At 47.5% G+C, this 15,352-nt stretch overlaps 1 pseudogene; it reads left to right on the plus strand.

The window, feature by feature from the left end:
* Positions 1–7,263, plus strand: part of LOC129828449 (probable G-protein coupled receptor 142) — a 38,222-nt pseudogene extending 30,959 nt beyond the window's left edge.
* Positions 7,264–15,352: the final 8,089 nt, after the last annotated feature.

Below are 15,352 nucleotides of genomic sequence, written 5' to 3' on the forward strand. Positions count from 1 at the left end.
GTCCTGCGCCTGACTCGGCCTTATCCATTCCCCTAGAACGCTGACAAGAGGTGCAGCCTTAAATGAAGAAACTATACAATGGCTAAACAGATTCAGTGACGTTTCAGTCAAATCAGATCTTTTTTTGCAGTATTCTGACCATGGTCCTCCTCTCTCAAAATTGTTATCTCCCTTTCAGGAGAAGCACCGAGGTCTTGTTTGACTGGCCCAAAATCACAGAGACCCTTCAGAGCAGGGCCTGAAACCGCTGCAGAGGTATAGATGTCCCGGTCATCTACTGCAACGCCCTTCTCTGTGTGGAGCGAGCACGCACACACACACACACACACACACACACACACACACACACACACACACACACACACACACACACACACACACACACACACACACACACACACACACACACACACACACACACACACACACACACACACACACACACACACACACACACACACACACAGGCTGTTAAATAGTCAGCACTAGCCGGCCTCCGCCCAGTACCCTTCCCTGAACTTTAGTCACTAGCCGACTGCCACCCAGTTACTCACCCCTGCATCTTATAGGCTGCTGCCCTATGTACATAGTCATGGAATACTGATCACATTAATAATGTTTACATAATGTTTTACTCATTTCATATGTATATACTGTATTCTAGTCAAGGCCTATCCTATCTATTACTGTACATATACTATTCTATATATTCTACAGATATACTACATATACTAATATACTGTCAATAATGTCTATACATCCCATCACACTATATACTGTATATACACTGCTCAAAAAAATAAAGGGAACACTTAAACAACACAATGTAACTCCAAGTCAATCACACTTCTGTGAAATCAAACTGTCCACTTAGGAAGCAACACTGATTGACAATAAATTTCACATGCTGTTGTGCAAATGGGATAGACAAAAGGTGTAAATTATAGGCAATCAGCAAGACACCCCCAAAAAAGGAGTGATTCTGCAGGTGGTGATCACAGACCACTTCTCAGTTCCTATGCTTCCTGGCTGATGTTTTGGTCACTTTTGAATGCTGGAGGTGCTCTCACTCTAGTGGTAGCATGAGACGGAGTCTACAACCCACACAAGTGGCTCAGGTAGTGCAGTTCATCCATGATGGCACATCAATGCGAGCTGTGGCAAAAGGTTTGCTGTGTCTGTCAGCGTAGTGTCCAGAGCATGGAGGCGCTACCAGGAGACAGGCCAGTACATCAGGAGACGTGGAGGAGGCCGTAGGAGGGCAACAACCCAGCAGCAGGACCGCTACCTCCGCCTTTGTGCAAAGAGGTGCACTGCCAGAGCCCTGCAAAATGACCTCCAGCAGGCCACTTTGTACAAATCTGTCGTTCTGCCCCTGAACAAGGCAGGTATCCCACTGTTCCTAGGCTGTCATTGTAAATAACAATTTGTTCTTAGCTGACTAGTTAAATAAAGATAAAATAATGTATAAAAAAATTGTTGTCATGGGTGATCACTATTGATCCGGCAGGATATTTTATTTATTTTTTATTTCACATTTATTTAACCAGGTAGGCCAGTTGAGAACATGTTCTCATTTATAACTGCGACCTGGCCAAGATAAAGCAAAGCAGTCCGACAAAAACAACAACACAGAGTTACACATAAACAAACGTACAGTCAATAACACAATAGAAAAATCTATGTACAGTGTGTGCAAATGTAGAAGAGTAGGGAGGTAAGGCAAAAAATAGGCCATAGTGGCGAAATAATTACAATTTAGCATTAACACTGGAGTGATAGATGTGCAGATGATGATGTGCAAGTAGAGATACTGGGGTGCAAAAGAGCAAGAGGGTAAGTAATAATATGAGGATGTGTGTGCTATTTACAGATTGAAGGGAGGGTGGAGGACGGGAGAGCTGCACTGCTCACTCAATCCTCCAGATTATCTTTTGGAATTAACCAAGGACACACACACACACACACACACACACACACCCCAAGACACACACACCCACCCCAAGACACACACACCCACCCCAAGACACACACACCCACCCAAAGAGCACAGCGTACTAATTTCCCCCAGTGCGCATTGAGAGGTCTGTGTTGAGGTCGAAGGTCTGAGACCGACTGTGCTCACAATGTGCTCCAATTGACTTTAGTGGGAATATCCTGTTAAGGCTAGGGGGTGCTGTTGTCACTATTTATGGAAATCGTGTAATTTTTGAAACGGCTTCCTACAAACTTCTTGATCGTACAATATGCATATTATTATTATTATTGGATAGAAAACAGTCTATAGTTTCTATAGCCGTTGAAATTTTGTCTCTAAGTGGAACAGAACTCATTCTACAGCAATTTCCCTGACATGGAGTCAGATTTCACACATTTTGGCCCCTGTTCTGGAGTCAGTTTTAAGGCCACTGTTATTCCTATGAGTATACGGACACTGCTTACGTCTTCCCCTGGATGCCTTTACGTGATGACGCTTTGAATGGTATCGATTGCCCAATCACAGCCACTATAAATGAAAAAATCCTGTAGGTAGGAACTCTTTTCTAGGTGCGTCATGCGCGCGGAGGATACCGACCTACTGTTTTTCCAAGCATTAGTGTAGCCAGTTATATTTCTCCGGTCATATTTTTACTCGTTATAGGAGTTAAAAACATCATAAGGTAGTTAATTTAAAGCGTTTTATAGCAATTTATATCCGTTTAGTGCGATTTTGGGACATTTATTTCTGAGCCACTGTGAATCTCTGGGCACCGTTCCAGTTCATGCCGAACGCAATGTGCATTTCTGCATGGCAGGAGGACAGCTTTCGACCAAAAGACGATTAGACCCAAGAAAGGATTCTTTGACCAAGATTCTGATGGAAGAACAGCTCAAAGTAGGAACAATTTATTATGATAAATCGTGTTTCTGTCGAAAAATGTTAGTGGCTTAGGACGCCATTTTTTTGACTTAGCTTCGCTTGGCGCAAACTGTATTGAAAAGTAAGGATAATTTAAAAAATGTAATTCCGCGATTGTATTAAGAATTAAATTGTCTATCAATCGCTGTCCACCCTATATTTTTTAGTCACGTTTATGAGTATTTATGTATACGACTAGATCACTGTCTAATATGGCGCACGACATTTTCTGACCAGCTGTGCTACTTTTCTCATTGTCTAACCATGATTTTGGTGGCTAAATATGCACATTTTCGAACAAACTGTATATGTATGTTGTAATGTGATGTTACAGGAGTGTCATCTGAAGAATTCTGAGAAGGTTAGTGAAAAAATTTATATATTTTGGCGATGTTTACGTTATCGCTCTCTTTGGCTAGAATCAATGCTGGGGTAATGTTTGCACATGTGCTATGCTAATATAACGATTTATTGTGTTTTCGCTGTAAGACACTTAGAAAATCTGAAATATTGTCTGTATTCACAGGATCTGTGTCTTTCGATTCGTGTATGCTGTGTATTTTTACGAAATGTTTGATGATTAGTAGTTAGGTAAACACGTTGCTCATTGTAATTATTCTAGTCCATTTGTGACGGTGGGTGCAATTGTAAACTATGACATCTACCTGAAATATGCACATTTTTCTAACAAAACCTATCCTATACCATAAATATGTTATCAGACTGTCATCTGAGGAGGTTTTTTCTTGGTTAGTGGCTATCAATTTCTTAGTTTAGCCGAATTGGTGATAGCTACTGGTGTTGGTCGACAAAGAAAATATGGTGGATTATGCTAATGTATTTAGCTAATAGATTTACATCTTTACATATTGTGTCTTCCCTGTAAAACATTTAAAAAATCGGACATGTTGGCTGGATTCACAAGATCTGTGTCTTTCATTAGCTGTATTGGACTTTAATGTGTGAAAGTTAAATATTTAAAAAATATATATTTTTTGAATTTCGCGGCTCTGCCTTTTCAGTGGGGGCGGGGGGAGTGTGCCGCTAGCGGCACCCCGGGGCTAGACAGGATATCCTGTTGTTGACAAGGCTGTGACAAAGCTAAACGACTACCGCCCCGTAGCACTCAATTCCGTCATCATGAAGTACTTTGAGAGACTAGTCAAGGACCATATCACCTACACCCTACCGGACACCCTAGACCCACTCCAATTTGCTTACCACCCCAATAGGTCCATAGACGACGCAATCGCAATCACACTGCACACTGCCCTGACCCATCTGGACAAGAGGAATACCTATGTGAGAATGCTGTTCATCGACTACAGCTCAGCATTTAACACCATAGTACCCTCCAAACTCGTCATCAAGCTCGAGACCCTGGGTCTCGACCCCGCCCTGTGCAACTGGGTCCTGGACTTCCTGACGGGCCGCCCCCAGGTGGTGAGGGTAGGTAACAACATCTCCACCCCGCTGATCCTTAACACTGGGGCCCCACAAGGGTGCGTTCTGAGCCCTCTCCTGTACTCCCTGTTCACCCACGACTGCGTGGCCATGCACGCCTCCAACTCAATCCTCAAGTTTGCGGGCGACACTACAGTGGTAGGCTTGATTACCAACAACGACGAGACGGCCTACAGGGAGGAGGTGAGGGCCCTCGGAGTGTGGTGTCAGGAAAATAACCTCACACTCAACGTCAACAAAACAAAGGAGATGATTGTGGACTTCAGGAAACAGCAGAGGGAGCACCCCCCTATCCACATCGACGGGTCAGTAGTGGAGAAGGTGGAAAGTTTTAAGTTCCTCGGTGTACACATCACGGACAAACTGAAATGATCCACCTACACAGACAGCGTTGTGAAGAAAGCGCAGCAGCGCCTCTTCAACCTCAGGAGGCTGAAGAATTTCGGCTTGTCACCAAAAGCACTCACAAACTTCTACAGATGCACAATCGAGTGCATCCTGTCGGGCTGTATCACCGCCTGGTATGGCAACTGCTCTGCCCACAACCGTAAGGCTCTCCAGAGGGTAGTGAGGTCTGCACAACGCATCACCGGGGGCAAACTACCTGCCCTCCAGGACACCTACACCACCCGATGTCACAGGAAGGCCATAAAGATCATCAAGGACAACAACCACCCAAGCCACTGCCTGTTCACCCCGCTATCATCCAGAAGGCGAGGTCAGTACAGGTGCATCAAAGCAGGGACAGAGAGACTGAAAAACAGCTTCTATCTCAAGGCCATCAGAGTGTTAAACAGCCACCACTAACATTTAGCAGCCGCTGCCAACATACTGACTCAACTCCAGCCACTTTAATAATGGGAATTGATGGAAATTATGTAAAAATGTACCACTAGCTACTTTAAACAATGCCACTTAATATAATGTTTACATACCCTACATTACTCATCTCATATGTATATGTATATACTGTACTCTATATAATCTACTGCATCTTGCCATCTTTATGTTATACATGTATCACTAGCCACTTTAAACTATGCCACTTTATGTTTACATACCCTACATTACTCATCTCATATGTATATACGGTACTCTATACCATGTACTGCATCTTGCCTATGCCGTTCTGTACCATCACTCATTCATATATCTTTATGTACATATTCTTTATCCCTTTACACTTGTGTGTATAAGGTAGTAGTTGTGGAATTGTTAGGTTAGATTACATGTTGGTTATTACTGCATTGTCGGAACTAGAAGCACAAGCACTTCGCTACACTCGCATTAACATCTGCTAACCATGTGTATGTGACAAATAAAATTTGATTTGATTTGATTTGACAGTGATATTATCCATTGGAGGATACATGAGCTCTTTATATTGAAGGAAATACACATCAATGTAGCTCCTGTATTTCACACTGAACACACACACACACTGTTATGGGTCTCTTAGAAGGACTATCTGCTTACTGAGAACAAATATCTCCCCCCTCCACAGCATGTCTACCGTAACACAGCCGCAAGCCAAGTATAATGGACTTCAAATGGTGTTTGAGTAAATGTTCTCTCTCTCTCTCTCTTTCCCCTCTCCCACTTCCCCCATTTTTTCTCTACCCTCAGTCTCTCTCTTCACCCTCCCTCCCTGTCCCTCCCCTCCCCCCCTTCCCTTTCTCTCAGTTAACATCCTGACTCCGGTGGCTCTATCCCAGCTTGCAGACTGTAAGAAAGTTCTGTACATGTACCTGCTGGCTCTAACCGGCTCTGACATCCTCTCCCAGTGGTGCATCATCTTGGTGGGCTTCCTGCTGTAAACAGCCGTGTTCCAGTGGGAGGTAGGCAGCCCAGTGGTTAAAGAATGGACAATAAAGTATTGTACTGATTTTCTAGGTCCCCACCCTCCTGCTGCACTAGGTCAGCATGGCAGCCCAGTGGTTAAAGAATGGACAATAAAGTAAGTATTGTACTGATTTTCTAGCTCCCCACCCTCCTGCTGCACTAGGTCAGCGTGTCAGCCCAGTGGTTAAGGAATGGACAATAAAGTAGGGTACTAATTTTCTAGGTCCCCACCCTCCTGCTGCACTAGGTCAGCATGGCAGCCCAGTGGTTAAGGAATGGACAATAAAGTATTGTACTGATTTTCTAGGTCCCCACCCTCCTGCTGCACTAGGTCAGCGTGGTGGAGTTCACTGACAACCATACCTCCATCTGGGCCACTGTACCTCTTACCATGGACCGCTAAGTGGCGCAGTACCACTCTCTCCTCCACCGCCAGATTAGCTACCCGGCGCTGCGGTGCGGTGGATCATCGTCATCGTCTTATTCCTGCCGCTGTTGTCGGGCGTGCCGTTCTTCTGGTGTTCTGACATAATACCGCCCACCTCCCTTGACTCCGCCCTCAAATGGACACACGTGACTATAATCTACTTCCTGCCGTGTAGCATCTGCCTGGTTCTGCACTGGCTGACTCTCCGCTGGCTGGGAGCGCGGCAGAGACAGGCCCCGTGCCAGGAGGAGTGTGGTGGCAGTGGATCTCAGTTGGCATGGCTATGGTGCCTGGGTAAGAGTGTTCGCCATCCTGTGGGACCCCAGGACTCTAGTGGTCATTTATAATCTATACTGTACGTGTCCTCGGTCCACAAGGACAGGCGGGTCCACCTGGCCTACAACCTGTTAATATGCTGGCCATGCTCAACACTGTAGTCAACTTCTTTATCTAAAGTTTTGTCAGTAAGCCACTCGGTGTGGCCGTAAAGGGATGTTCTGATGCTCAGGATGCCCCCGCCAACGCTTCCACATCCTCGATGTCTAACGGGACAAACACGTGCTGGCACCGAGACTCAACCAACCCCACCCCCTACCACTCCGCGGGGTGTGACTCTGACCTTGGCCTTTGACTATGGGACGAGACCCTCTATTTGAGAACAACCCACTCGTCCACCCCATCCCTCCATCCCTCCAACCCACTCGTCCACCCCATCCCTCCATCCCCCGTCTCTCCATCCCTCCAACCCACTCGTCCACCCCATCCCCCCATCCCTTCATCCCCCATCCCTCCATCCCTCCAACACAGTCGTCCACCCCATCCCTCCATCCCCCATCCCTCCAACCCTCCAACCCACTCATCCACCCCATCCCTTCATCCCCCATCCCTCCATCCCTCCAACCCTCCAACCCACTCGTCCACCCCATCCCTCCATCCCCCATCCCCCATCCCTCCATCCCTCCATCCTCCATCCCTCCAACCCACTCGTCCACCCCATCCCTCCATCCCCCATCCCCCATCCCTCCATCCCTCCATCCCTCCATCCCTCCAACCCACTCGTCCACCCCATCCCTCCATCCCCCATCCCCCATCCCTCCATCCCTCCATCCTCCATCCCTCCAACCCACTCGTCCACCCCATCCCTCCAACCCACTCGTCCACCCCATCCCTCCATCCCCATCCCCCATCCCTCCATCCCTCCATCCCTCCATCCCTCCATCCTCCATCCCTCCAACCCTCCAACCCTCCAACCCACTCGTCCACCCCATCCCTCCATCCCCCATCCCTCCATCCCTCCATCCCCCATCCCTCCATCCCCCATCCCTCCATCCCCCATCCCTCCATCCCTCCAACCCTCCAACCCACTCGTCCACCCCATCCCTCCATCCCCCATCCCCCATCCCTCCATCCCTCCATCCCTCCATCCTCCATCCCTCCAACCCACTCGTCCACCCCATCCCTCCATCCCTCCATCCTCCATTCCTCCAACCCACTCGTCCACCCCATCCCTCCATCCCCCACCCCCCATCCCTCCATCCCTCCATCCCTCCATCCTCCATCCCTCCAACCCACTCGTCCACCCCATCCCTCCATCCCCCATCCCTCCATCCCCCATCCCCCATCCCTCCATCCCTCCATCCCTCCATCCCTCCAACCCACTCGTCCACCCCATCCCTCCATCCCCCATCCCCCATCCCTCCATCCTCCATCCCTCCAACCCACTCATCCACCCCATCCCTCCATCCCCCATCCCTCCATCCCTCCATCCTCCATCCCTCCAACCCACTCGTCCACCCCATCCCTCCAACCCACTCGTCCACCCCATCCCTCCAACCCACTCGTCCACCCCATCCCTCCATCCCCCATCCCCCATCCCTCCATCCCTCCATCCCTCCAACCCACTTGTCCACCCCATCCCTCCATCCCCCATCCCTCCAACCCACTCGTCCACCCCATCCCTCCATCCCTCCATCCCTCCAACCCACTCGTCCACCCCATCCCTCCATCCCCCATCCCTCCAACCCACTCGTCCACCCCATCCCTCCATCCCCCATCCCTCCAACCCACTCGTCCACCCCATCCCTCCATCCCTCCATCCCTCCATCCCTCCAACCCACTCGTCCACCCCATCCCTCCATCCCTCCATCCCTCCAACACAGTCGTCCACCCCATCCCTCCATCCCTCAATCCCTCCAACACAGTCGTCCACCCCATCCCTCCATCCCACAGACAATGTAACCTTGACCTTAACCCTGCGTCCTTCCTAATTGTGACCAACACAGTACACTCTTCCCTACATCACCTATTCCATCTGTCTTCGCCCCCCCCCCCCCCCCCCCCCAAACACCCCACTTCACGTTTCCCCCAACACCCCATCCCACGGACCATGTGACTTTGACTGTGAGACCTCCCCTCATTGAGAACCAACCCTCCCCTTACCCCAAACCTCTATCCCTCCATCAGCCCATCCCACGGACCATGTGACCTTGACCCCTTAGACCAGCCCTAATTGAGACCAATCCCGTCCCTCCATCCCACGGTCCCCCTAAGCACTTATGACCTCTGAACTACAGAGTGTATTCCAATCATGTTCTGTGGACAGCTGACAATCGCCCTCTGAGCTGAACATTCTCAAAGAGCCTTTAACTGAACTGCTGTTGGTCTGAAAACTAAGCAGCATGGTTTTTTTTGTAACTGATTAACGTGTTATTTATGATTTTATGATGTCCCAGCGGGAATCCAATTAAATGGCTCACAAACTATTTATTTATCCTTAGGGGAACATTTGGCTTGTGACGTCATGAGCACTTGGCCTGGCGTTTTTATGTTTACCATATACGGTAGCTAGTCATAATTACGCAACATGATATCATTTTTTATTGTTTAAAAAGAAAGACATATGGACATAGTTTTATTTTCTTGTTTTTCGGTCCGTTTTGCAGCAGGTACTTGCTCAATGTGCTTTGGTTAGCACACAGAGAGAAGAGACACTGAGGGAGAGGAGATGACGCTTTCATGTGCACGCTGCTTCATGTGAATCCTTCATCTAGTTGCACATTGATCATATCAAGGTACAGGGACGGAACGTAAGCTAAATGATAGTGAGACATTATGTCCATACGGTGTTGTTATGGAGAGGACATGAACATGACAGAACATCCGGCTCGCTGAGCAGCACACCCAAACCAATCAAGCAAAGAAATGGCACTAAGCACTTCATTTCCACGGCGACAGTGAGGTCAAACAACAGCTGTTAGATCTGGTGTTTATTTCTCATGAAAAGGCAACTGGATGGAGGTTTGAATAAATGCTGGCTGTGAGTGACTGTCTAAAAGCCGCAGGAGCGAATACCATTTCTACAAAACACACTCCCCACTTCATCTCAGCTACCTAAACAAACCTAAAGTCAGTCAGTCAGTCAGTCAGTCAGTCAGTCAGACAGACAGACAGACAGACAGACAGACAGACAGACAGACAGACAGACAGACCCGTCCCCTCTGTTTTAATGGTTAGAGCCGTCCTCTCTGTTTTAATGGTTAGAGCCGTCCCCTCTGTTTTAATGGTTAGAGCCGTCCCCTCTGTTTTAATGGTTAGAGCCGTCCCCTCTGTTTTAATGGTTAGAGCCGTCCCCTCTGTTTTAATGGTTAGAGCCGTCCCCTCTGTTTTAATGGTTAGAGCCGTCCCCTCTGTTTTAATGGTTAGAGCCGTCCCCTCTGTTTTAATGGTTAGAGCCGTCCCCTCTGTTTTAATGGTTAGAGCCGTCCCCTCTGTTTTAATGGTTAGAGCCGTCCCCTCTGTTTTAATGGTTAGAGCCGTCCCCTCTGTTTTAATGGTTAGAGCCGTCCCCTCTGTTTTAATGGTTAGAGCCGTCCCCTCTGTTTTAATGGTTAGAGCCGTCCCCTCTGTTTTAATGGTTAGAGCCGTCCCCTCTGTTTTAATGGTTAGAGCCGTCCCCTCTGTTTTAATGGTTAGAGCCGTCCCCTCTGTTTTAATGGTTAGAGCCGTCCCCTCTGTTTTAATGGTTAGAGGCGTCCCCTCTGTTTTAATGGTTAGAGCCGTCCCCTCTGTTTTAATGGTTAGAGCCGTCCCCTCTGTTTTAATGGTTAGAGCCGTCCCCTCTGTTTTAATGGTTAGAGCCGTCCCCTCTGTTTTAATGGTTAGAGCCGTCCCCTCTGTTTTAATGGTTAGAGCCGTCCCCTCTGTTTTAATGGTTAGAGCCGTCCCCTCTGTTTTAATGGTTAGAGCCGTCCCCTCTGTTTTAATGGTTAGAGCCGTCCCCTCTGTTTTAATGGTTAGAGCCGTCCCCTCTGTTTTAATGGTTAGAGCCGTCCCCTCTGTTTTAATGGTTAGAGCCGTCCCCTCTGTTTTAATGGTTAGAGCCGTCCCCTCTGTTTTAATGGTTAGAGCCGTCCCCTCTGTTTTAATGGTTAGAGCCGTCCCCTCTGTTTTAATGGTTAGAGCCGTCCCCTCTGTTTTAATGGTTAGAGCCGTCCCCTCTGTTTTAATGGTTAGAGCCGTCCCCTCTGTTTTAATGGTTAGAGCCGTCCCCTCTGTTTTAATGGTTAGAGCCGTCCCCTCTGTTTTAATGGTTAGAGCCGTCCCCTCTGTTTTAATGGTTAGAGCCGTCCCCTCTGTTTTAATGGTTAGAGCCGTCCCCTCTGTTTTAATGGTTAGAGCCGTCCCCTCTGTTTTAATGGTTAGAGCCGTCCCCTCTGTTTTAATGGTTAGAGCCGTCCCCTCTGTTTTAATGGTTAGAGCCGTCCCCTCTGTTTTAATGGTTAGAGCCGTCCCCTCTGTTTTAATGGTTAGAGCCGTCCCCTCTGTTTTAATGGTTAGAGCCGTCCCCTCTGTTTTAATGGTTAGAGCCGTCCCCTCTGTTTTAATGGTTAGAGCCGTCCCCTCTGTTTTAATGGTTAGAGCCGTCCCCTCTGTTTTAATGGTTAGAGCCGTCCCCTCTGTTTTAATGGTTAGAGCCGTCCCCTCTGTTTTAATGGTTAGAGCCGTCCCCTCTGTTTTAATGGTTAGAGCCGTCCCCTCTGTTTTAATGGTTAGAGCCGTCCCCTCTGTTTTAATGGTTAGAGCCGTCCCCTCTGTTTTAATGGTTAGAGCCGTCCCCTCTGTTTTAATGGTTAGAGCCGTCCCCTCTGTTTTAATGGTTAGAGCCGTCCCCTCTGTTTTAATGGTTAGAGCCGTCCCCTCTGTTTTAATGGTTAGAGCCGTCCCCTCTGTTTTAATGGTTAGAGCCGTCCCCTCTGTTTTAATGGTTAGAGCCGTCCCCTCTGTTTTAATGGTTAGAGCCGTCCCCTCTGTTTTAATGGTTAGAGCCGTCCCCTCTGTTTTAATGGTTAGAGCCGTCCCCTCTGTTTTAATGGTTAGAGCCGTCCCCTCTGTTTTAATGGTTAGAGCCGTCCCCTCTGTTTTAATGGTTAGAGCCGTCCCCTCTGTTTTAATGGTTAGAGCCGTCCCCTCTGTTTTAATGGTTAGAGCCGTCCCCTCTGTTTTAATGGTTAGAGCCGTCCCCTCTGTTTTAATGGTTAGAGCCATCCCCTCTGTTTTAATGGTTAGAGCCATCCCCTCTGTTTTAATGGTTAGAGCCATCTCCTCTGTTTTAATGGTTAGAGCCATCCCCTCTGTTTTAATGGTTAGAGCCATCCCCTGTGTTATAATGATAAGAGCCATCCCCTCTGTGTGATAATGATAAGAGCCATCCCCTCTGTGTGATAATGATAAGAGCCATCCCCTCTGTGTGATAATGATAAGAGCCATCCCCTCTGTGTGATAATGATTAGAGCCATCCCCTCTGTTTTAATGGTTAGAGCCATCCCCTCTGTATGATAATGATAAGAGCCACCCCCCTGTGTGATAATGATTAGAGCCATCCCCTCTGTTTTAATGGTTAGAGCCATCCCCTCTGTTTTAATGGTTAGAGCCATCCCCTCTGTTTTAATGGTTAGAGCCACCCCCCTGTGTGATAATGATTAGAGCCATCCCCTCTGTTTTAATGGTTAGAGCCATCCCCTCTGTGTGATAATGATAAGAGCCATCCCCTCTGTGTGATAATGATAAGAGCCATCCCCTCTGTGTGATAATGATAAGAGCCATCCCCTCTGTGTGATAATGATAAGAGCCATCCCCTCTTTGTGATAATGATTAGAGCCATCCCCTCTGTTTTAATGGTTAGAGCCATCCCCTCTGTGTGATAATGATAAGAGCCACCCCCTCTGTGTGATAATGATAAGAGCCACCCCCCTGTGTGATAATGATAAGAGCCATCCCCTCTGTGTGATAATGATTAGAGCCATCCCCTCTGTTTTAATGGTTAGAGCCATCCCCTCTGTTTTAATGGTTAGAGCCATCCCCCCTGTTTTAATGGTTAGAGCCACCCCCCTGTGTGATAATGATTAGAGCCATCCCCTCTGTTTTAATGGTTAGAGCCATCCCCTCTGTTTTAATGGTTAGAGCCATCCCCTCTGTTTTAATGGTTAGAGCCATCCCCTCTGTTTTAATGGTTAGAGCCATCCCCTCTGTTTTAATGGTTAGAGCCATCCCCACTGTTTTAATGGTTAGAGCCATCCCCACTGTTTTAATGGTTAGAGCCATCCCCACTGTTTTAATGGTTAGAGCCATCCCCTCTGTGTGATAATGATAAGAGCCACCCCCCTGTGTGATAATGATTAGAGCCATCCCCTCTGTGTGATAATGATTAGAGCCATCCCCTCTGTGTGATAATGATTAGAGCCATCCCCTCTGTTTTAATGGTTAGAGCCGTCCCCTCTGTTTTAATGGTTAGAGCCGTCCTCTCTGTTTTAATGGTTAGAGCCATCCCCTCTGTTTTAATGGTTAGAGCCATCCCCTCTGTTTTAATGGTTAGAGCCATCCCCTCTGTTTTAATGGTTAGAGCCATCCCCTCTGTTTTAATGGTTAGAGCCATCCCCTCTGTTTTAATGGTTAGAGCCATCCCCTCTGTTTTAATGATTAGAGCCATCCCCTCTGTTTTAATGATTAGAGCCATCCCCTCTGTTTTAATGATTAGAGCCATCCCCTCTGGCATTTTCATTGGGTAAGCATTAGAATAAGCCGATTCATTATTTGCAGCCGTAGGTGATAATATCTCTCTAGGTGCTGATCTGTCCTCAGTATTGTGAAATAGTTATAATATTAAGGTAAGATTTGCATGGAGAAAGCTGATCGGAGAGCATTCTTTCAATCACATCAGTGTCTGACAAATTCTCCACCACGCATTTAGAGACCGTTCTTGCTGCATGCTGTTCATATCTCACAATGAGAAAACAAAGTAGAAAACATAACATGTTGATAATATTCTTAGGATTTCATAGTGCTTATTTCCCCTAATACCGTTAATACATGTACAGTCGTGGCCAAAAGGTTTGAGAATGACACGAATATGAATTTTCACAAAGTCTGCTGCTTCAGTGTGTATGATGGCAATTTGCATATACTCCAGAATGTTATGAAGAGTGATCAGATGAATTGCAATTAATTGCAAAGTCCCTCTTTGCCATGCAAATTAACTGAATCCCCCCAAAACATTTCCACTGCATTTCAGCCCTGCCACAAAAGGACCAGCTGACATCATGTCAGTGATTCTCTCGTTAACACAGGTGTGAGTGTTGACGAGGACAAGGCTGGAGATCACTCTGTCATGCTGATTGAGTTCGAATAACAGACTGGAAGCTTCAAAAGGGGGGTGGTGCTTGGAATCACTGTTCTTCCTCTGTCATCCATGGTTACCTGCAAGGAAACACGTGGCGACCTCATTGCTTTGCACAAAAAGGGCTTCACAGGCAAGGATATTGCTGCCGGTAAGATTGCACCTAAATCAACCATTTATCGGATCATCAAGAACTTCAAGGAGAGCGGTTCAATTGTTGTGAAGAAGGCTTCAGGGCGCCCAAGAAAGTCCAGCAAGAGCCAGGACCGTCTCCTAAAGTTCATTCAGCTGCGGGATCGGGGCACAACCAGTACAGAGCTTGCTCAGGAATGGCAGCAGGCAGGTGTGAGTGCATCTGCACGCACAGTGAGGCGAAGACTGTTGGAGGATAGCCTTGTGTCAAGAAGGGCAGCAAAGAAGCCACTTCTCTCCAGGAAAAACATCAGGAACAGACTGATATTCTGCAAAAGGTACAGGGATTGGACTGCTGAGGACTGGGGTAAAGTAATTTTCTCTGATGAATCCCCTTTCCGATTGTTTGGGGCATCCGGAAAAAAGCTTGTCCGGAAAAGACATGGTGAGCACTACCATCAGTCCTGTGTCATGCCAACAGTAAAGCATCCTTCGACCATTCATCTGTGGGGTTGCTTCTCAGCCAAGGTAGTGGGCTCACTCACAATGTTGCCTAAGAACACGGCCATGAATAAAGAATGGTACCAACAGATCCTCCGACAGCAACTTCTCCCAACCATCCAGGAACAGTTTGGTGACGAGCAATGCCTTAATTCAAAAGTGATAACTAAGTGGTTCGGGGAACAAAACATCAATATTTTGGGTCCATGGCCAGGAAAACTCCCCAGACTTTATTCCCATGGAGAACTTGTGGTCAATCCTCAAGAGGCGGGTGGACAAAAACAAACTCACAAATTCTGACAAACTCCAAGCTTTGATTATGCAAGAATAGGCTGCCATCAGTCAGGGTGTGGCCCAGAAGTTAATTGACAGCATGCCTGGGCAGATTGCAGAGGTCTTGAAAAAGAAGGGTCAA

This window comes from Salvelinus fontinalis, chromosome 30 (genome assembly GCF_029448725.1).
Source record: "Salvelinus fontinalis isolate EN_2023a chromosome 30, ASM2944872v1, whole genome shotgun sequence".
NCBI lineage: Eukaryota > Metazoa > Chordata > Actinopteri > Salmoniformes > Salmonidae > Salvelinus > Salvelinus fontinalis.